A 22,534-nucleotide genomic window follows, 5' to 3' on the forward strand; every position below is an offset into this window, starting at 1 on the left:
GAGACCGGAAGTGGGCAGAGTGGCTAATGGAACAAACGCGTGTTAATGACATGCTAGTCGAAATCAAGAGGAAGAAATGGGCTTGGGCAGGGCATGTACAGCGAACGCAAGATTACCGCTGGTCTTAAGGGTAACGGAGTGGATTCCAAGGGAAAGTAAGCGTAGCAGAGGGCGGCAGAAGATTAGGTGGGCGGATGAAATTAGGAAGTTTGCATGCAAAGGGTGGATGCAGCTGGCAAATGACAGGGTTGATTGGAGAGACATGGGAGAGGCCTTTGCCTGCAGTGGGTGTAGTAAGACTGATGATGATGACGATGCCTTTACTTTTCTCTCAAAATTAATTTATTTATGGTTATTCCTTTAAAATTTGTTTCCGCTTTGGTTCCTCGATTTGCAATCCAATTTTCTCAATATCTCTCAAAATTCGTTATTTATATTCACAGATTCCCCTGTTTATATTTATGAGCCACTTGAAATAAACTTCGATTAACTTTCTCCTGTTCGGACCCGCACCAAATCCTGGCCAGTCCCCCACCCTGGGTATGTGCCATCGCTTTTGAGGCAACAACAAGAACTACAACCTCTCCCACCCAGTCCGCTCTTGGCTTGCGTGTTCTGGCAGTATTCTAGTTCACTATACTCAGGAGGCCTCCTGTGAGAGAGCCGGTAGAAGGTCTTTTGGAGGTGAATCTTCCTTTCCGTCCTGTAGGATGTGTTCGCTTTCTGTGTGACCACAATGTACGCAGTTGGGAACGATGGGTTGTTTGGTAATTCTAGACTGAAGGATGTGAGTCGTGGCTGTCCCAGTTCGGGCTCTACGTAGATTTCTGGCCTGTTTTCTAGTAAGGTCAGGATGAGGTGCAAGGTAAAGCTCCCCGGGTTGCTGTAAGCTCGGAAATATTGGTCCATCTTTTCGTTTCATGCATGCATGTCCCTCGTGTGCAGGGACCCAAATAATTTCTGATGATGATGATGAATTTTTATGGGCCAAAGAGCACCATGGCACATGGTTTTTTCCTTCTACTCAAATTGGGCTCAAAGGCCTATTCCGAAGCATTCCACCCTAAAGAAGCCTACCACCAGGTCAGGAGAAAGCTTGTACCTATTTTATCGCCAGTGGTAACCCGGCGTCACTGGGGATCGAACCCCGCACCACCCGCACGCGAGTCAGATTCTCAAACGACTAGGCCACCGGAGCGGTTCCAAAGAATTTCTACTTGGCTTACTCTCTGGCTGTTATGGATTACTGCAGAGCAAATCAAGGCCTGCAATCTTGGAGCCGCTTGCCTAATTGTGCCTATGCTGCCGTCCCTGAGAGGTAATTAAGGCAATGACTACTTCTCCAGCCTTTGTTGCGAAGGTGACTGTCGCTACTGCAAAGAACCTGGGCTGGTGTTCTGTCGCTCGCTCCAAGGTGGTGAAGTATTTGTCTTCTTTCGATCTGGCCGCGTCGTCATAACTGCAGCTGGGGCGCTACTGTCAGCATCATCATCATCAGCAGCAGCATCAGCAGCCTGACTATGCCCATTACAGGGCAAAGGCTTCTCCCATGTCTCTCCAATTAACCCTGTCCTTTGCCAGCTGCGCCCACCGTATGCCGACAAAATTCTTAATCTCATCCGCCCACCTAACTTTCTTCAATTGTTTGAGCACGGTTCACTCCCCTGGCACCATGCCTTTCTACTGTCATATTTTTGGGAAGGGATAGGATTTTGATGTGCTCGCTGATTGCGATCGGCAGCATTTCCCTGCAGCTAGAGTTAAACACCGGCTCTATTCGTAGCCTGTATAGTACCATACTGCCTGCGCTGGAGGCTGAGAGCCTTAATATTTTTGCTTCCTTATGCGCCTTTATCAGCTCTTCCAGTGTATTGAAGATGCCTATTTCGAGCAGCTTGTTAGTTTTTGTGTAGCCCTAGAGCTACTTCGGAGACCGTTCTAATGGTCGCATCAACCTGTTGTACCTCTCTTGCCTTGTGGTTGCAGTAGGGGAACATCCCAGCAAGCAACCTACCTCCCCATGTGCGCACAGAAAAGATGGAATGTCCCAGTCCCAGTACATTTTTCAAACATTTCCAGGCCGTAGAGGCAGGACATAGAAACACAAGCAAAAGGGCAGTGCTTCCACTAAGAGTCTAGAAACGTTTTTTCGACAGTGTTAAGTAGAAACAAAAACGAATAATAGCATTTTGGTCCCAGAAAGGTAACCGGGGAGAACGTTTCGGGACCAATGCTTTTCAACAAAAAATAAAAATCTACTCCTCGTTCTCTTTTCTCTCTCCCTTGAGCCACAAGCTGCACGGAGAGAAGGTTCTGCTCTTGCACTCACCGTTTCGAGAGATCCAACAGTTTCGCTCGAACAGCCGAAGGAAACAGTTAACCCCGCATCTCTCTCGGCGCACGCGTTTCTCGTGCACGCGGGCCGTCGGCTGCATGCTGCGGGCAGGCGACGGCGGCCCGCCTTTTCATCGCGCCGCCGGAAGCGGCGGTCAGCAACGTGCCCGTCTTCTATAGTGTTTCCAGATTCAAGACGATGCGGTAGTCCCTGCAGGCATCTCCAACCACCAGCAGTCCTCACTGCGCCGCTGTCCAGCAGAGGCGCAGTAATGGGCCTCCCGTCGCTCGCCCGCCTTCCTCGCTGGACGGAAGCCATCTTGCGCAGACGTATTTGCGCAGCCCCTAGCCGCTCGCGCGCAAGTCTCAGCGCGCGGCAGCTCTTGCTCTCATCACTGGGCTGTCGTAAAATTCGTAGCTACGGATTCACGGCAGCTTTCCCGCGCCCCCCCGGCGTGCTCACATAATTCCTTTTGGAACTGATGCAGCGGCCGCGCCTCGCAAGTCCTTTGTGCAGCTTCCCGGCCCTACTTCATGATGCTGCTGTTCAAGGCGGCGGAGTTCAAGGCAATGGGCCACTCCTAGCACGCACACTGCATTCCTCAGCGCTTCCGGCGACTGTAGCGCGTTGTTGTTGGCAGCGTCGCCGTCCACTGCGGTCATAGGCGGGAGAGATCTTCGGAGGCTCACCACACTCTTGCTGCGAGTGCCCATGAATTAACCTGCGCTACCTGCATTTCCGTCCTGTCGCAGCAGTATAGTTTGTGTTGTGTTCGCTTCGCTAGTGACCCCCAACCCACCCCCACCGGATTACTTGTTCCTTGATGACCTTGATCTCGCCTCCCACGGAGTATTGTGCCGCACGCGCGGTCTGCTGTACCAATGGTGCGGCGCGCCAGGGTTCCTACCTCAAGACGTCCCCCCTTCTCGTCTGGCTCCAAGCAGTCTTATCCCCACACTTAGTCACAAGAAAATAAAACGTGGGGAGGGGGGTTAACGAGAATGTAACGCGTATGTTCGAGCGTTCGCTGTGCTTTGAGAAGGCGCGCAGGACAGAAGGCTGCGTTGAATTCGTAGTTGCAGCTGTTGCAGCCTTTTGTTTCATCCCTGGTTTTCCGTTCGCAACGTCTTCAAGGTATCTTGGTTTATGCTCATTTTTTTATTTTCGCCGAGTAGAATTTAAATTATTTTTTTCCTGTTTTGATAAGACCTCGCTGAAGCTTACTCCGAGGCACGTGCGAGAGGCTAAGCGAGAGGGAGGTTTCAACCTGCAGAAAATCCGTGACATGAAACCGTGTATCTGTAGCGTACGCCCATCTTGTCTTTTCTTTTGACATGGTTGCTCTTTACATGCGTTTGCTTTTGCGTGTGCATATATGCTTTTGTAGCCCTTAGAATGTTTGCTTAAGGTGCATCAACTTTTATCCTGTATTATGTTTTTCTTCATTTTTTCAGATTTCTCAGAGCTATACAAAAAAGTGGCCATTATTATATGCTGCAGGTGCCGTAGTGCTGCGTCCGTTGTGTGTTAAAAAGTGCATACATATGCGCCTGCTATTTGTATTCATTTAAATGCAGAGAGCACATCTAATAAACTGAAATGACACCTATATTGCGCTGCCATTTCCTGTTATATGGGCGGGATCGGGCGAATTTTGAATTCATACTTTGTGTGTAATATTCTAGGACATTCCATGTAAACAGGTACGTCCAGGACGGCCGAGCCAGCATGCATTCACACAAGTGGACAGATGTATTACACCACCTCTAACGTAAGCATGTGCCTGAAATTTGGCACATATGTGCGCTTAGATGCCTGAAGGCTGCATGAAAAAGGAGAAATAATTTTATTGAGCCAGATCCGAGAAATCGAGCATTAACCTTTTAGGGCTTTCCCTGGGACGCACAACTTTTTGGACACTGCTAGTTGAGGGGACGTTTTTTGGATGTGTTCTGGAAAATGAGCACCTCCTGGGGAGAGAGAGAGAGAGAAACGGAAAGGCAGGGAAGTTAACTAGGCAGCGCCTGGTATGCTACCCTACACGTGGGAAGGGGAACGGAGAAAGAGATCGAAAGGGGAGAGAACAAAGGGAGATGATCACTTTTCCACGTGTCCGTTGGCAATTACTTGCAGGGTACACAGGGCACACACTGATAGTTTACAACCATGCACTCAGTCCTGAGTCCTTCAAGAACTTGAAAAGTGCTTTCAAAGCTGTCCCCTGCAATCAAGGCTTACTCCAACGACCCAGGATCCTTGGCTTCAGTAAGAGGCCGAGGATCTAAACGGCGGAGTGTTGCAGCCAGGAGTGCACGCTCACGCTGAAACCGAGGGCAGTTACAAAGAAGGTGTTGTATAGGTTCGTCGCACCCACCGATCTCACACGCAGGAGAATCTGCCATTGGGATTAAGTGGGAGTAGGCATTAGTGAACGCAACTCCCAGCCACAGGCGACACAACAGCGTAGCATCGCAGCGGGAGAGGCCGGACGGAGGACCGAGTTAAAGTAAGGGGGTCTAGGCTCTGCAGACGGCATGTGGAGTTGCCAGAAGAAGACCATGACACTAAAATCTCTTTTAGACCAAGCATTCGCAGATGTCTTGCTTCTTGCTGTGTCGGCTCTTGTCAACGGTATCTGGACAATCTTGGCACTGCCGTGAGCCGCCCGAGCAGCAGCGTCCGCTGCGTCGTTTCCGACAATGCCACTGTGTCCCGGTATCCATTGTAAGACGATGTCATGACCCTCTTCCTGCGCCTGGTGTTGAAGATGTCTTAATTCAGCTACGAGTTGATCGTGATCGCCATGGCGTAAATGTCCCGCTGGGCTATTTTTGGGAGATTTTGAGGAGGTTTGTGTTTCCTGGGATGTAATGCGGCTGATCTTGAAGGCTTGTACTACTCGGCATAGGTCTTGCTCCTTCATCCCTGTTTTTATTAGCTACTCTTCTGATCAGTCCTAGTCATCATCATCAGCCTGACTACACCCACTGCAAGGCAAAGGCCTCTGACATGTCTCTCCAATTAACCTTGTTCTTTGCCAGCTGCACCCACCCTATGCCTGCAAACTCCCTAATCTCATCCGCCCACCTAACCCTCTGCTGCCCCCTGCTACGCTTGCCTTCAGTAAAACGAGCTCTCGGTGTCTAGTTCTTTTGTGTGTCTTTTTGCCCTGCTACTATGTCTAAGACGCTTGCCATCTCTTGGAATCCTCTCCGTTACCCTTAAAGCGGCCCCAAAACACAATTTCAGTGCATTGTTTTGCCTGTTGGTAGCATAGAATAAGTAATAGTGATGCTATTAGCATCGGTCGTACCACGTATACTGCGGTTTTTAATATTTTAATTAGCTCCCAAAAACAAATTCGTGGCGCTGACGGTGTCACCATACAGTGGAGGTTTTTAGCAGCGGATATGACATCACTTAGGGCGAGCTTCACGGTTGGACAAAGAACAAATATACTGCAAATTGTGTTAATAACAAGAGATACATCTTGTCAAGTTTTTGTGTTTTATATTACATTAACAAAACCAACTTTTTTGCCTTAGATAAAAGCGCTGTAAACCAAGTAAAACAAAAATACACCACCAGAGGCTCTGGCTACTTTTTGCATCGAAGGATTTTGCTCCTCTCTGTAAACATCCTGCGACCTAGCATTCAACACTGATGGCTACTCTCTCTATCTGAGAGCGACTTTGCGGAATCGATGCGATCGAGCCATTTCACTCTATAAGCGTTCGTTTCGGTCCCAAGGAAGGATGCGATCGTTTCACATTTAGCAGGCAGTGCGCATCGTCAGCTTGTGGACGATCACCGGGCGGCGGCGCCAGATGGCGCCACGTTCCCGTCAACAGCGCGCGCTCCTTGCTCGCCGTGACCAACCAGCGCGCTAGGAGCGACGGGCGATGGTTGGCGGTAAGCAGTAGTGGTACGCGCTATGCTAAATGTGTCTGCTATCTTTCGCAGGCTGTCACACCGTCACAGTATCTCGCGCTCGAGTTCGGATCCATAAGTAAGGGAACGTCACTGATCAGTGTTGCGCCGTCGACGTGACGATGAAGCATCGCTGGGTCAGCTGGGCGTTCACATGGTTGTTGTAACCATGCAAACGGCGCTGCCAGCCTTGGCATGAACGAGTTAGAGGACAGGCAACCATAGAGTGCGAACTTCCGCCACGTGCTCAGATAGGCTGTTTTGATTGGTCGCGCAAAGTGTCGTCATTGGGAGAGTGAAATGGGAATGGGAAGCAGCGAGAAAATCGAGTTGAGGGCAGCATTTTGTTTGCTTGTATTTTGAAATTTCTTTATTGAACAACTCCCGTTCCTACGCATCGATTCTCATTATTCTTTTTGAGTCAGCATCTGTGTGACATAAGGAATCCATCTGAAGTGTAACCGGCATCCGTTCAAGCGGTGTTTCGCAGCCCATTTAAGGACCAGCGGTTATCTTGCCTTCGCAGTACATGCCCTGCCTAAGCCCATTCTTCCTCTTTATTTCGACTAGGATGTCATTAATTCGCGTTCCCTCACCCACTCTGCCCGCTCGCGGTCTTTTAACGTTACACCTATCATTTTCCTTTCCATGGCTCGCTGTGTTGTCCTTAACTTAGCTGAACCCTTTTCCTTAGCCTCCATGTTTCTGCCCCGTATGTGAGTACTGGTAAGATACAGCTGTTGTACGCTTTTCTCTTGAGGGATATTGGTAACCTGCTATTCATAATCTGAGAGAACCTGCCATATGTGCTCCACCCTATTCTTATCCTTCTAGTTATTTCCCTCTCATGATCCGGATCAGCTGTGACTACCGGCCCTAATTAAGTCCTAGTACTTATTGTTTACTTGTGACCCGAATGGTCCTAAGGGAATCTGGACCCCCCCCCCCCCCCCATCTTTGTGGAAGCTGAGGCCAAGAACCTTGAGGCTAGCCAATTCGGCGATATCGTTTCCTGCTAGTTTGAGGTTTAAGACAACGTATCCAGCGCATGATCTGATCTCCACTGCAAGGACTTCGGGCTTTGTTGGGGAGCACTTTAGCCCGATGCCAGTGGCGTATGAGCTGACTGTGTCTGCAGCCTTACATAGGGCCTCTTCTACCCGTTGCTTGGTACCCGTATTGGCCTAGGTAGTAATATCATCAGCATGTAGCACGTGTTTGACGTGTGGGATTTTGCGCAGAAGCTTGGAGAGGTATCTCATGGCTGCTTTAAAGAGGAAGGGGGAAAGGACCGCCCTTGTGGCGTGCCGCGGGGGCCCATTTGAATCGCCAATCCTTGTAGCTGCCCTTGTAAATTAATTAAAGCCGTTGTGTAACTACGGAAGTTTCTGACGTAAATGTATGTCCTGGTCCCTTCGTTCATCTCGTAGACACAATTTTTCAGACTGAAGCTGTTTATTACATGTTTTTCGCCGTCCATCTCGAAAAAACTGGAGAAAATATGAGCTCATTTGGTGCAGGGAGTAATTTGTAATGACTATATAAACCGACAGTCACGTGCTTGCTCGCAGCTGAGCGACTGAATTGCGCGTAATGTGCATAGGGAAGTGAGTTGCTCTTTGTTCATGCTTGGGGTGCGGAGAGGCGAAGGGGGGAGTGGGGGGGGGGGGGGCAAAGTCAGCAAAGACCTGTGTCCTTCCGTTTCTGTGCAGTTTCTGCCCTGTCTAGGAGACTTCACCACAATATGCCACGGCCAGACTCGAGTAGGCGCGCACTCAGTTTTGTAACAGACGACGCTGCCGCTCTATGACAATACACTCAAGCTGCTTCAAAATGGCCGTCGCTGCCAGGGGGAGGGGCGTACTAACTTCAAACTCCAATTTCGTGCTGAAATGCACGCGCAGATCCCTATACTTGTTTGTTAAATACGTATAATAACGCCGTGGCTTGTAGCTTCAACATGAAAGCACGATTTGTTGGTATATAGTGTCATGACCCCTTTAAGAATGAATTCATGAGATAAGTTGTTCAAAAGCCTTGCTCAGATATAAGCTCTGGATGGTATGCTCTCTTATTTTCTGAGGAAAGACGTCGTTTTGAATCAGTCTAGAGGCTCGGCCTGAAGCCAATTTGATTACTAGGGAAGAGTTTTTCCTTCTCGGCTGTTACGAGTGTGTGCGAGACGCCGCGTCAAGGAGGGAAACGAAGAAAAAAACTGTCACGCAGCGGACAAAACCGGCATAGCCACTGGGAAGAAGCGAAGCAGACGATGCAAAGTGCGCGCGTCTGTGCGGAAGCAATAATCGTTTACACGGAGACAGAATAAAACCAGACGGCGTGGGTTTAGGTTTAGGTTTATGGGGGTTTAACGTTCCAAAGCGACTCAGGCTTTGATAGACGCCGTAGTGAAGGGCTCCGGAAATTTCGGCCACCTGAGGTTCTTTAACGTGCACTGACATCGCACAGCACCCGGGCCTCTAGAATTTCGCCTCCATCGAAATTCGACCGCCGCGGCCGGGATCGAACCCGCGTTTTTCGGGCCAGCAGCAGAGCGCCATAACCACTCAGCCACCGCGGCGGCTGACGGCGTGGGTGCGAGGCTCCGGTTACCGCAAGTGTATGGGAATCCACGGACGTGAGGAAACATGGGCGCAACGGCGTCCCCTCCGTGCGTTCTCCCCGAGGCGAAACAAAGGGTCTCGAGTTTCGACGCCGGTAACCCGCACTGAGGCTGCTGAGGCCGACCCGCACTGAGGCCGACGAATCCCGGCAACGATCCGGGCCGTCGGGACGCTCTTTTGGCTACGTACGCTCCTGAGGCCCCGGCGAGGTCGCCTCTAGCGACATTCCTCACCTTTCATTACTCTTCATTCGATTGCTACACGGGCTCAAAAGACTCTAAATAGAACTGTTTGGCGTTATTCTTAAAGGAGTATAGGCACCTAACTTTTGGGTGCGTGTTTTCTTGTTTGTAATGATGCGTAAGGCATTACCCCCTGGTATTCTCCTACAACCGCTAAATAATTTATAATCGCATTTCATTCTTGTGCTGTTATGGTTTCGGTTTCAACAGCTGAATGAGGACTGTGACGTCGACGTGTGCTTACAGGTCACGTGATACATGAAAAACTGCAATATAATCGGTGCTTGCACATTCATTGTCATTCCGGCTCTTGAGGAAGGCTGGCTTCAGCACTGTAGGGAATTAAGACGATGAAGCAGCGATTGTATGGACGTTTTTTTCCATGCCTCACGCGACACAAAAGCACACTCTGACGTCACAGCCGTCGTCGGCGGTTTAAACCGGAACAGCATGACAGAAAAAAAATTCGATTATAAGTTATTTAGGGGTCGTAGGGGAATATCACTTGGTGATTCATGCGTAGTAATGTCTTCCACATCATGGTATAAAAGAAAACATGCCACCAAAATTAGGTGCCTATACTCCTTTAACACCACATGCTTGCGGGAACTCTGATTTTTGCATGTTTATCTATGTGACGTAAACCCTTTTCTTTTAGTTTTGTAGTTGTTTTTTTAGTAAACCTTGTTTTGGAAGACGTACGCCTCCCTGGTTTTTTTACTTACGTCCTGGACTAGTGGCATCGTCATGGGCGTTGAGTCAGCTGTGAATGACGTGCTCTAGGACCTTACCTAGCCAGGAAGTTTGTGTGAAAGGTGTTGTATAGTTAGTTCTTGTTTCCTTTTCAATGTGAACACCGCCAGAGGGCTACAGTTGTGTGCATATATATGTGCGTGCGTCACTGAATAAACTGGGTTTCGTTCCATGCGTTTGCTGTCATGGTTCACGGTCTTCAAGGGCGGTTCACGCCTACACTACATTGGCGACGAGGATGAACGGAAGAGCGGGCGTATCAACCTTTTCGCTTCCAGTCATGAGCTTTTCCGGACTCGCGCCACCGCCCCCATTTCTGCCTGTTACAGCCTTGGGGAACCATTTTACCACCCGAACTAATATCGTCGTAGAACGTCACCGTTTTCCAAACGCGTCCAGCAGCCAGGTGAATCTATCAACGAGTATGTTGTTGCATTACGTGAGCATGCAGCTGCTTGTTCGTTCGCCGTGCTTGAGGATGCGCTCCGTGATCAGTTCCTGACAGGCATTTCTTCGCAACATGTCCGTGACCGTCTGTTGCTCGATGGCTCGAGTATTTCTATTTCGCGTGCTGTGCTTGTGGCCACTCAGCTAGAACAGACAACTCAAGACGTCCAAGCGTTTGCGTCTACAAATGTACAGCATGTTGCAACTAAGAACAACGCCCCCGTCCACGGCTTTCGTTGCGGTTCTAATCAGCACTCGGCTGCGTCGTTCCACTGCCCGTCTAAAGGGAAACGCTGCCATTGCTGCGGTCGGGTCGGTCATTTCAAGTCAATGTGCAATAAGGATCGACGCGTTGCTTCTGTTCGGGAACTAAGCAGCGAAGAACGCAGTGACGTTGCAAACATTCTGGTAGTGGCCGCATCCACTCACCCTGGTGTTCATATTGATGTCTTAGTAGGAAACACCAGCGTAGCATTCTTAGTGGATTCGGGATCAGCAGTTTCCATTATGTCGTACAGCCTCTTCAACCGGCATTTCTCCAGTAAAGCACACTGTACTGCCCCGCTAGTTAAATTATTGGACTATTCAAGACAGCCCATACCGGTGCATGGATGTTTTCTCTCTGAGGTTACGTACATGGCTCGTACAGCATCCATTTTGTTTTATGTCGTGTATCGGGGCACTTCGCTTCTCGGTATCGATGCGATTAGAGCTCTTAATCTATGAATTGAGGGCTCATCCCTTTGTTACCTTGAGACAACTGCCACTGCAGCTGGTAGCCAAGAACGATGTTCTGTAAAAGAAACGCATCCGTGTTATGCTGGGCTCCCCAGCTAGTTAAGAAAAGAGTTCCATTGTCTGTTTGGAGAGGGCATTGGTCTGGCTAAGACTTTTGTTCACCAGGTCAAAACGCGTCCATCCGTCCAACCCACTGCGTCTAAGCTTCGCCGCCTACCACTGTCATTACGACCTTTGGTCTCAGAAGAACTTCGTCGGCTGGAAGAGACGGATGTGATTGAGCGCGTCAACGCATCAGAATGGGTCTCCCCTATCGTCGTGGTAAAAAAAAAAAGATGGGGGGATTCGCCTCTGTGTCGACCTTCGAGAAGCCAACAAGGCCGTCGTGCCGGACAATTTTCCTCTTCCCCACACTGAAGAACTTCTGCACAGCCTTGTGGGTGCAACACACTTTTCCAAGTTAGATCTGGCATCTGCTTATCACCAAGTTTTGCTACATCCAGAGAGCCGTGATTTAACAGCCTTCGTAACACACGACGGACTTTATCGCTTCAAGCGTGTGTGCTTTGGATTAGCTTCCGCCCCCTCGGCCTTCCAACGCATGATGTCGCAAATTCTTCAAGGATGTTCTGGTGTCTTGTTTTACATCGACGACATCATCGTTTTTGTAAAGAGTGAAAAAGACCACTGGGCAAACCTTGCGACCGTTCTCAGGCGTATAAAAGAAGCAGGGCTCAAGCTAAATGACAAGTGTGTATTTTGCACAAATGAAGTTTCATTCTTGGGTTACAAAGTCACGCCCGATGGCATCATTCCACAACCTGAGAAGGTAGAATCCATCAAAAACATCCCTGCTCCCACGGATGCTGCTGGTTTTCGATCCTTCCTTGGCTTAGTGGAATATTACGCAAAGTTCGTTCCAAATTTAGCACATGTTGTCGAGCCTATGCGGGCCCTTCTTCGCAAGAATTTTGGTCTGAGAATGTTGATGCCAGCTATCAAAAGGTTAAGTCCATGCTCGATTCCGGGACAGTGCTCCGGATGTTCGACGCATCTCTTCCAGTCGTTGTCGCCACAGATGCATCCGACTGCGGCCTCGGAGCAGTTCTTCAACAGATGCATGGGCACAAGTTATTCACAGTAGCGTTTGCGTCAAGGACTCTGACGCCTGCAGAAAGAAGGTACGCCGTGGGAGAACGCGAAGCGCTCGCGTGTGTCTGGGCTATCGAGCATTGGCACACGTATCTTTGGGGGCGCCACTTCACGCTGTACACAGATCACCAGGCTTTGGTATCTCTCTTGTCAAGTCAAGGTACTGGTAGACGGCCGCTGCGCATAGCACGCTGGGCAGAGCGACTTCTTCGGTATAACTATACGGTGCAATACCGGAAGGGATTGGAAAACCAAGTTGCAGACGCTCTGTCCCGTCTTCCAGTCGCGTTACAGCAGGACGACACGTCTATAGACGAAGTGGTAGCATTCATTCAAGCGCCATCGTGCATCACCAAAGAGCAATTCCAGCAGAGTCTAGCTGAAGACAACACGTTACAACAAGTCATTTCTTACGTCCAGTCGTCGTGGTCTTCGCACAAATTGCTTCCGGTTGAACTTAAGCCATATGGCAAGGTACAGCAAGAATTGTCCGTTGTTGATAACTTGTTGCTCCACGGAGAGCGTCTTATTGTTCCAGAAGCACTGACTCCGCAAGTGATCGCCACAGCACATGAGGCCCATCCCGGAATTGTCAGGACGAAGGCGCGTCTACGAGAGCGGTTTTGGTGGCCGGGCATGGATCGGCAAGTCGAGCTCGCTATCCAGACCTGCAGCATCTGCCAGGGAGCAGACAAGAGCGCCAAAGTATCTGCTACACCACTGCAGCCAGTGCCATTCCCAGACGGTCCATGGCAAAAGATAGCACTCGACATCGTGGGACCCCTGGAGCGAGCTCCGCATGACTGTCGGTTTGCGATTACTCTGGTGGACTATTTTTCGAAGTGGCCCGAGGTACACTTCAGCTCCGACGTCTCCACCACTACAGTCACAAAGTTTTTGCTTTCTGTATTTTCCCGTGAAGGTTACCCGGATGAAGTCGTTTGTGAGAATGGGCCACAGTTCACGTCTAGAGAGTTTGAGCAATTTCTAAAAGATCGTGGCATCCGCCTTCTGCACTCATCCTTGTATCATCCTCAAGCGAACGGGGAAGTTGAACGCTTCAACAGAGTTTTCAAGTCGTATGTTCAAGTGGCAGCGTTAGAGCAGCGTCCGTTTCGTCAAGCAGTAATCGAGTACCTTGGAATTTACCGCTGCACTACAAAAGGTTTAAGATTTCAATCGTGTTTTTTGCCCGTTTTGGGAATGAATATGTCCTTAGCATGCTTCCAGGAGTCTGGGGTATAGAGCCATCTAAGATTTTGAAGCTCTTGTTTTTTGCCCGTTTTGTGAATGAATATGTCCTTAGCATGCTTCCAGGAGTCTGGAGCCATCTAAGATTTTGAAGGCCTCGTTTTTTGCCCGTTTTGTGAATGAATATGTCCTTAGCATGCTTCCAGGAGTCTGTGGTACAGCTGTTCTAGCTACCGAAAGCACGCCCACCGATCTCCATTGGGTAACTGGATGCCCCTTTTCCGAACTACGCGCTAGTGACGGCACCGGAAGCACGGACGCCATGTCCCAAAACACCGGTCGGGAAAACCGCCCTGTCCGCTCTCGTGTCCTTGGTCGGTCAGGCGGGCATCCACAGGCGCATCTAGTGTCGCCCCACCGTTTTGTGCTGTGAACACACACTTTGCGTGCATTGTGCCCATGTGTGCCTCCGACTTCCACCAGCGCGCGCTCCACTGTGAGTGCCCGCAGAGCCTCTACAAAGACTCGTTGTGTGTCCACACCTCGTCTCCTCCTGCATTAAGACTTATTGTGCGCAGTGCGTGCATGTGCGTCTTGTGACTTCACCAGCGCGCGCTCCACGGTGCGTGCCCGCAGTAACTCGTTCCCGTCTACCGCGCTCTTTCTGCCGCATTGTGCCGTGCACTTGCCGCCGTTTCCGCATCCGGACCCGTACTCTATCTTATCTCTTTAATTCTTCTTCCCACTCCCGTGCAGCGCAGCGAAGGTGTTCTCCCAAAGAGACAGTTGCACGCCCTGCACACAAATTTTTTCCACCAACCAGAACCACTTCACCAAACTCCGTTGTCTGCTGTGTATTTCAAAATGCAAAAAGTCGCGTCTTTCGTCTTTTCATTCATAGTTTCTTGCGTTTTTCTCGTGTGGTGTCTGCTGTTATATGAAAGAAATAAACAAGCTGAACGCGAGAAATGTGAGCATTGTTTGCAGAACACTGTAACCCTGTTCGCATTTTCTTTGCTATGCGAAAATTCGGCTTTAGATGAGCTTAGAGTCATAGTCATTTCACCAGGGCTCCTTTACGCTAGGAAGACAAGGTCCAGAAAAGAACGTATAGTGTTAGTAGAATTTCAACGGTCGTTCGTTTCTTCGAGGAAGGTTTACGAACCCTTCCTCTAGTGTCATTCGGCTTGGAAGATAGACAGTAGGCGAGCTTGTAGATGATGACAGCAGAGCATATATTTACAGCATACATATACAGAGAGTTAAACTGGAAAAAGCAGAACTGAATTTACAAAAGAACAAGCATTGCGCTACTTTACTCATCGACCCGGCAGGTTGGAGCCTAAGTAGCATCACGTTACATGCTAAGCATGGAGCCCCAGCTCAGACTGGACTGGACTGCCTCCGTTCACATGCGCTTTTAAGCACTTATTTAACAAAGTACTAAGGGCGGTCATTTTCAGTGGCCCGCCCTAAGCATCAATTCTCCAATCAACAATAACATGCGAGTAGGGACTACCCAGTGGGTTGGGCTTAGCCTCAAACCCAGGGTCTCGTTAACAACACAAACTAAATCAAAAACAAATACGCCATCACTCTCTCTCAAGTGAGAGTATCCACACGCTCTCCCTTCGGAGCTCATCCGACTTGCCTCAGGCACACCGCCACCCATCATCGGTTCGCGTCGCCCGTCAGCAACAGAAGAGGGAGCGAAAGGGCCAAGAAGCTGCCGCCTTACCTAGGGCGGGACACAGCTAATAAGCATGAAGGGGTTTGTCTGCCGCTCCGGGAAACCAGATAAGGATCGTCCCTGTTTTTCCATGGTTTGGTTGGTTACGGCTGGTCCGCCATGACAGGTGCCTGTCACTGCCCTCCTGGAAATACGGTTTTGTTCACGAGGCACGGCGGGACTCTGCGGGTGCCTCTCCGATGCTAGCCTACGTCGTTAGGGGGGGTCTGTGCGTCAAGCGACCATTTTCGTTCCTCGTATGCACTCGGGGGCTCTCGCTTGTACTGTGGAGCGGCTTCCGCGTGTGCCGGCGTCCTGCTTCCTGCAAAGCTACGCAGCTGGAAAAGAGCGGCGGCCTTACAAGCCCCCCCCCCCCCCCCTTAAGAGTATAAACCGAGCTTGCTATCAGCTCGTTTATGCTTACTAACAAAGAGGCCGCAACACTTTCAATTCACCAATGTCAGCCCTCCCGGGGCACAGTTTCTCCTGGATACTCGACCCTTCGAGAACCAAGCAAAGCAACAAATAAAAAAAAACTAAAGCACAGCATTGGCGCATGCTGCTGTATAGTTCACTGAACGGGCAGCAACATCACGCACTGCGCAGAGTCCACATTAGAAGCACACACAACTATTACATTGTTCACAGCGGTTCGCAAGTCCGCACACAACACTCACGAACACAGGCTGAGTGTCCTCATAGTCTCTTGCACAAGTCTTGACATCATCGAACGCTTCCGTGCACAAACCACGTAGGCTGAACGGGAACATTCACGCCTGCCGAGGCCGGCCTGGTTGCGTCACTCGACCTGCCACAAAAGCTGACCGTTGGGCACTCGCTGCCACAATATCGGCCTTACCCTCCATGGCTGCTTAGGAGGCGGAGATGGCACGAAGCCTATTTGATCCAGTTTGGCGGTGATTGGCAGACTGCCATTTTTTATCCTCAAGTGATCCTAATTACCACCGAAAAACGAGCCGCGACTGCAGGATTTCTTTGTGGCGCATTTCAGCATTTGTGCTGAGACACTCTGTGTTACAAACCCTGTCGCCGAAGCGGCCCACTCTTCAAGGTCATTAAGGTTGACTGTGGAATCGCTACCGCTGTACTTCGGAACAAACGCCCCATTGGCGGGCAATATGTGACCCAAGCTCTCCATGAGGACCTCGTCTTGAGCACACCTGGTCTCACTTGATTGGTGGACATTTTATGTCCCCAGTACCAGCTCAAAATTAGCTTTGTCCAGAAACAACTGATGCAACTTTGTTTTCGGCAGCGCTCTGAAAGTGCGCTGGATGTACCGTTCGTGTTTTCGCAACTTTTCTCTCTCCCCATTTCATTCTCAGTATCCTTCAATAGATCAATCTCGAGCGCTGCTTTCCCTGACAATTGTTTTTCAATCTGAATTGATAGGGCCTCTGAGGATTCTGCTATCTGGATCTCACTGACCTGCTTGTTATTCTGGCCTACTACCTCTGTCACATTTTCAGGGAAGTTGTTGTCAACCTCTCCAGTGCTCTGATCATCAGGGCCTAGGTCTGCATGGTCTCTGTCCTTTAACTCGGACGTAGAGCCATCCTGCCCGCCGCCCATATACCTCATCTCAAGCTTTCTTAGCTCTTCTTTCTCATTCCACTCAATCTGTCTGAATCGCTCGCGGAAATTCAATTCAAGGCGGCGAATAGTATCCTGCCCTGCTTCTGATAGGGCAACACCTTGGAGAGTTTTCCATTCGGGGACAAATTCATTACTGATGTACGTAAAGCTTTGCCGCGACAGGGTGAGACCTGCATGCCTGTTTTCTTCGGTTTCTCTGAAATTACAGGGTTCTCCAGACAACGCTCACATTTCTCGCCAGAACCCTGTTTGGAAAACCCTTTCAGTTTTCAGCTTTAAGTACTGGTATGACCAGAGCATTCATCCAGTCTTCAGTAGTACACCTTGATGTGATACTATTATGAGAATATGCATTTTATGATGATAGAACAATACTATTTAGCATTCCGCCTAAATTTGCCATTTATACGGCTGTGCGCCTAATGATTGGCGCCTAGCCAAGGTAATGCCAATTTTTAAATCTGTCGATCGCACATCCCCTTTTAACTACCGACCCATTTCATTAACTAGTACCGTCTGTAAACTACTGGAGCACATCATACATTCGCAAATCATAACACACCTAGAAGAACATGACATAATCTACAAATACCAGCACGGCTTTTGCAAGAGATATTCATGCGATGTGCAGTTAGCGGAATTTACTAATGACTGGCTATCCTGTATTGACGTCGGCAACCAGGTGGATGCCATATTCCTGGACTTTTCCAAAGCTTTTGACCGCGTTCCTCACCACAGGCTACTAACGAAACTAGAACATCTTAACATTGACACACAAGTCATTTTATGGATAAAAGATTTTTTGTCATTCCGAACACAGTTTACGAATATAAACCACTACAATTCCTCTTTTATTCCAGTCACGTCCGGCGTTCCACAAGGGAGGGTGCTTGGTCCATTGCTTTTTCTAATATATATTAATGATTTGCCTAACTGCATCTCGTCCCGTGTAAGACTGTTCGCCGATGACTGTGTTATTTACCGTAAAATTGCTACTGAAACTGACCAACAAGCATTAATATGTGGAGTTCTGACTGGCAAATGACCCTAAACTATACCAAATCTAAGTGAATGTCATTTACGCGTTCCTATTCCCGCATTCTAACCTCATATTTTATAGATAATGGAACGAAGAAGATGATCCAGCACCGACGCCAACGACGACGAAGCGCTTGCGCCCTCGTTTATTCGGTATGTGCCCGCAACTATTAACCTCTGCGAATACCTCAGTGCAACGGTTCTTCACTCCTTCTTTTAACTTTCAATCCCGTGCATTCCTTCCCCCCTTTCCTTTTTTCAACTTATGCCTCATGGCACACTTCTCGAATAAAAAAAAAAGATAACAGGAACTCAACTTCCCAAGCTATTTTGTAGCCTGGATTTCTGTTTTTTTGGAAAATAGAGAATTTTTCTGAGGCCAAAATGGTGTTTCCTCAAGGAGATTTCCACAGACAAGAGGTGTTCCGCAAGGATCAGTTCTCTGACCTGTTCTTTTTAACATTTTTCTAAGCTCAATTCCATGCATTCAAAATGTGAAAACTTAAGTGTACGCCGACTATATTGCATTTTTTGCATCAGCAGATGACATTCACACTCTTTATCGAACCCTGCAAAATTACCTCAATGTTCTTGACAACTGGCTAGGAAGAATTCATCTGTCCCTTAATGTGAAGAATTGCGCATTGTGAGTATTTCCAGTTTCTGTTCCTGTAAATATCTGCCTGGTCTATAGAAATAACATAATACCTCAAGTTCAGACGGTGAAGTATCTCGGTGTAATATACGACTCTACTCTCTCCTGGCGGCCACACATTGAGCAAGTTTCTGCAAAAGGAGTTCGGGCCATTGGCATCCTCCGTAGGCTTTCTAGTGCTAGGTCAGGCATGAGAAGGCATACGCTTCTGATGATTTATAAAATGTACGTCCGCCCAGTTTTGGAGTTCGGGTGTGTTTTTTTCGCAGGAGCTCCTGCCTATAAACTTCGCCCTCTTGTGCCTTTGGAGCGTGAGGCGTTGCGCCTTTGTCTGGGGCTTCCAAAATATGTCGCCAATGCTGTTCTGCACCTTGAGGCGCAAATGCCTTAGTTATCAGCTAGGTTTCGCCTTTTAACAGTTCAAACATTTTTAATATTGTGCGACTCACCTCTTCACGCTTCCAGTATAATATTTTTCAGTCAACCTTCCGCCTTTTTTAGTGCTACCTGGTCTCGATTTCATACCCCGCAGATATGTTACGTGCAGTCCCTCCTTGATCGCATAAATATTCATTTCACAGATGTCCGCCAAATATATAACAACTCCTCATCTGTCCAGATTGAATTCGATGACATTTTCTCATCGAATGCAAAGCTGCAGCCCTTCCCGCTTCTTCAGGGTCTATTGCAGGACCACCTAAGGTCCTTTCCCTCTCATGTTCTTATTGCTACCGATGCCTCGCAGGATCGCGAAAAGGCAGGTGTGGGAATTTTTTCACCTTCACTGGATTGGTCTTTTTCTATCCGTCTTCCTGACTTCTCTCCAATTTTTCTGGCTGAATTATGAGCAGTAGTCTTAGCCTTACGAAAATTAGAATCTACCGTTTCCCAGGTCGTGGTTATGACAGACTCTCTGTCCATTTGCCCTTCCTTATCCTCACCCACTGACCCTCGGCCATTGCGCCTCTTTAAGTTCCTGATTCCGCTCCATCTAAATTCGGTAAGGTTGCTTTGGATACCAGGTCACATGGGCTTTCACTTAAATGAGGTTGCAGATTCCTTAGCAAGAGCCTCTCTCAGCGGCCCAATTATTGCTGTCCTACCATCATGTGCATATACAGCTGCGGTGAGGTTTCGCAGCTACACAATATTTCAGGAATTTGCTGCCTCGGCTCTTACATCATCTCCCTAATATCAGCATCTTCTGCATCCTTGGAGTAGTAAAGACTGGTGCTCACGCAGACTAGAGGTCTCTTTCACGCGCTTGCGTTGCCGGGTTCCCTTTCTAAATTTCTACCTTCACAGATCTGGCCTGGCAGCTTCCCCACTGTGCCCTTTTTGTGCCGAACCTGAGACAATAAATCACTTCCTGCTGTTCTGCCGCCGCTTTTCTCATTTGAGGAAGCGTCTTTTGCAAATTCCATTTCATCAAGTGGGCTTGCCTGTGTCTTCCGCGGTTGTTCTTTCCATTGGCGCTTCTTTGCTTGGACGAAGCGACAGGAGTGTGCGCTCTGCTGTGCAAAATTTTCTTCAAGAAACGCAGCGACTCCCATTCTAATTTATTTTTCCCGCTCTCAGTCAGTACGACATTGCAATATTACAGGCATTGTGTACTATTATGCACATTAAGCAATTGTCCCGTCTTCGATCTCCAAGTTAACTGGACCCCTTTCCTTCCCTCTTCCAATCTATCAGACTACATACTATTGCCACTGCTTTTCCCGTCAAAACTTTCCTGTATCCAGTAATTAACCGCCTGTGTCTTGGCCACTCCCCCGTAGTGGGTATGTGCCAGCAACGTCTGAGGCCTTCCTTCCTTCCTTCCTTCCTTCCTTCCTTCCTTCCTTCCTTCCTTCCTTCCTTCCTTCCTTCCTTCCTTCCTTCCTTCCTTCCTTCTGGGGCCTTCCTTCCTTCCTTACTGAGGAAAAAAAGAAGAACCCCGTCGTATGCTCGTGCTGGAACGCTGCCGCTTGTGTCCCAGTCTCTTGTCTCGCTGGCTCGTAGATTGCATGTGCTAAGTCTTCGTCGCCGGTGCTTCCGACGTGCCAATAAACACTTCTACATTTGGTGGAGGTTGCTGCGTTCCCCTTTTCCCCGTCACCGTGGACCTTCGCAGCCGCACCATCCCGATGTCAACTACCAAGGCCAGTCAACATCCCGCCGCCCCATCGCAGCCAGTCACCTGCTCCGGTGCCATCCGGTAGCGGGACCCCGCTGTTTTCAGTGCCCACAGCGACCATGATGCGGAAGATTGGCTGGAATCGTACGAAAGGGTGAGCCGTCATAACAACTGGGACGACCGCGTCAAGCTTACCAATGTCATCTTCTACCTCAGCGATGTCGCGAACCTCTGGTTCCGCAACCACGAGGCCGACATTCCTACTTGGGCCGTTCTAAAGAACACACTTGCGGAGGCTTTCGGCCGTCCCGCCGTGCGGTAACTGCGCGCTGAGCAAAGCTTGCGCGCCCGAGCTCAGCACACGGACGAGACTTTCACCAGCTACATTGAAGATGTAGCTGACCTCTGCAAGCGTGTTGATCCGGCTATGTCAGAGGCTGCCAAGATCAAGCACGTCATGAAGGGTATCGACGACGATGCTTTTCAGATGTTGTTGGCGAAGATTCCCACCACCGTTGCCTCGATGTATACCCTGTGCCAAAGTTTCGACGAGTTGCGCAAGCAACGTCTTTGCGCTCGTAGGCCTCCCCCGCCTGCCGACATCTCCGGCCTGGCCATCAACCCCGATTAACTTGCTACCATCAGACTTCCTGTGGGACGAGGTCGCCCGGCAGCTCTCGCTCCTATCTCGCCAACACCAGCCACCGCTTTCTTGATCTAGAAATGTTCTTTTGCGCAAATAAAACGACACACGAGAAAGGCGACACACACACTTGTGTGTGTGTGTGTGTCGCCTTTCTCGTGTGCCGTTTTATTTGCGCAAAAGAACATTTCTAGATCAAGATGAACAACCAACTCGCCCAACAGGAAGTTTTAATGAAGTTTATTTCTTATACAGTGGGCCCTCCTTTCTGTGTTTCTACCTCTTCTTGTATCACTGACCGTCTACTGAGTCACATCGTGAACGCGACATGCCGGGCAAGACGCTACGCCTTCTGCATCCGGAAGGGACTTGTTCCTCTTCGGCCCAGTGAAACCTTCGTGGGGGCATGTTAAACGACTGTGCAGGTTACTGTGCTCGGAACTCTGGCGGCAAGTTCGTCTTTTTCAAGACTGGCTGCGCTTGGTTTGTCTAAAAGATCACCCAGAATGGCTCGCAATGAGGAAGTTAACATCTCTTAGGCGGCAAGCTGCACGACTCACGGAGTGCACGTGGAAGTGGATGTTGAACCAGTTGCTTTTGTGCTTGGGACAGAAGAAAAAGACACAAGAGAAAAGAAATGTAGTAGTCCTGGGGGGTGTGTCTATTCCCGAGAATATACTGCATCTTCTGCAGAAGGGTCCCAAATTCGGATTGCAACACGATGTTCCAGCGCATGAACTGATTGCACTCAACCGAAAAGTGGCACTGAAGGCGAAAGATGAGGACCGCGACCGCTGCCTTCTTGAAGGTGTGGACTGCTTGCGGAAGTTTCCTCCAAAAGATCCGGACTTGCACAGTGACAATGTCTTTAGTGGCGTGGTGTCTTTCTTTAAGAGCAAGAACCTGATGCTTGTACAAGCGGATAAGTAGGGCGGGTTTGTGGTTTTAGCGCAGGGACTTTACAATGAGAAAGCGCAGGTAGCAGTACATAAGAACTTTGTCCCAGTCAAAAAAAGGGAAGTGAGAATTACGACGAAGTTCACCGAACTTTGTAAGAGGTTAAATCTGAATGCACTCGCCAGGGACATTACTAATAGCAGGGGAAACAGCCTAAACACTTTTCACAGCTAAGACCCACAAACCGGAGATTCCGTTCAGGACAATTGTCAGTGAAGAGGGATCGTGGCAGGTAAACGTCAGCCAGTTCTTGCTAAAGAAACTAAAATGCCTTGTCTTGGACGATCCCTTTCTTACCAAAAAGTCAGTCGATGTAGCAGAGTTTGTTAAGTCTAATGAAGACATTGGCTTTGGTTTTTCCATAGAC

At 49.1% G+C, this 22,534-nt stretch overlaps 1 pseudogene; it reads left to right on the plus strand.

Annotated features, from left to right (window-relative positions):
• Positions 1–12,854: 12,854 nt before the first annotated feature.
• On the plus strand, positions 12,855–21,283 carry LOC144109866 (uncharacterized; annotated as a pseudogene).
• The last annotated feature ends 1,251 nt before the right edge of the window (positions 21,284–22,534 follow it).

This window comes from Amblyomma americanum, chromosome 11 (genome assembly GCF_052857255.1).
Source record: "Amblyomma americanum isolate KBUSLIRL-KWMA chromosome 11, ASM5285725v1, whole genome shotgun sequence".
Classification (NCBI taxonomy): Eukaryota; Metazoa; Arthropoda; class Arachnida; order Ixodida; family Ixodidae; genus Amblyomma; species Amblyomma americanum.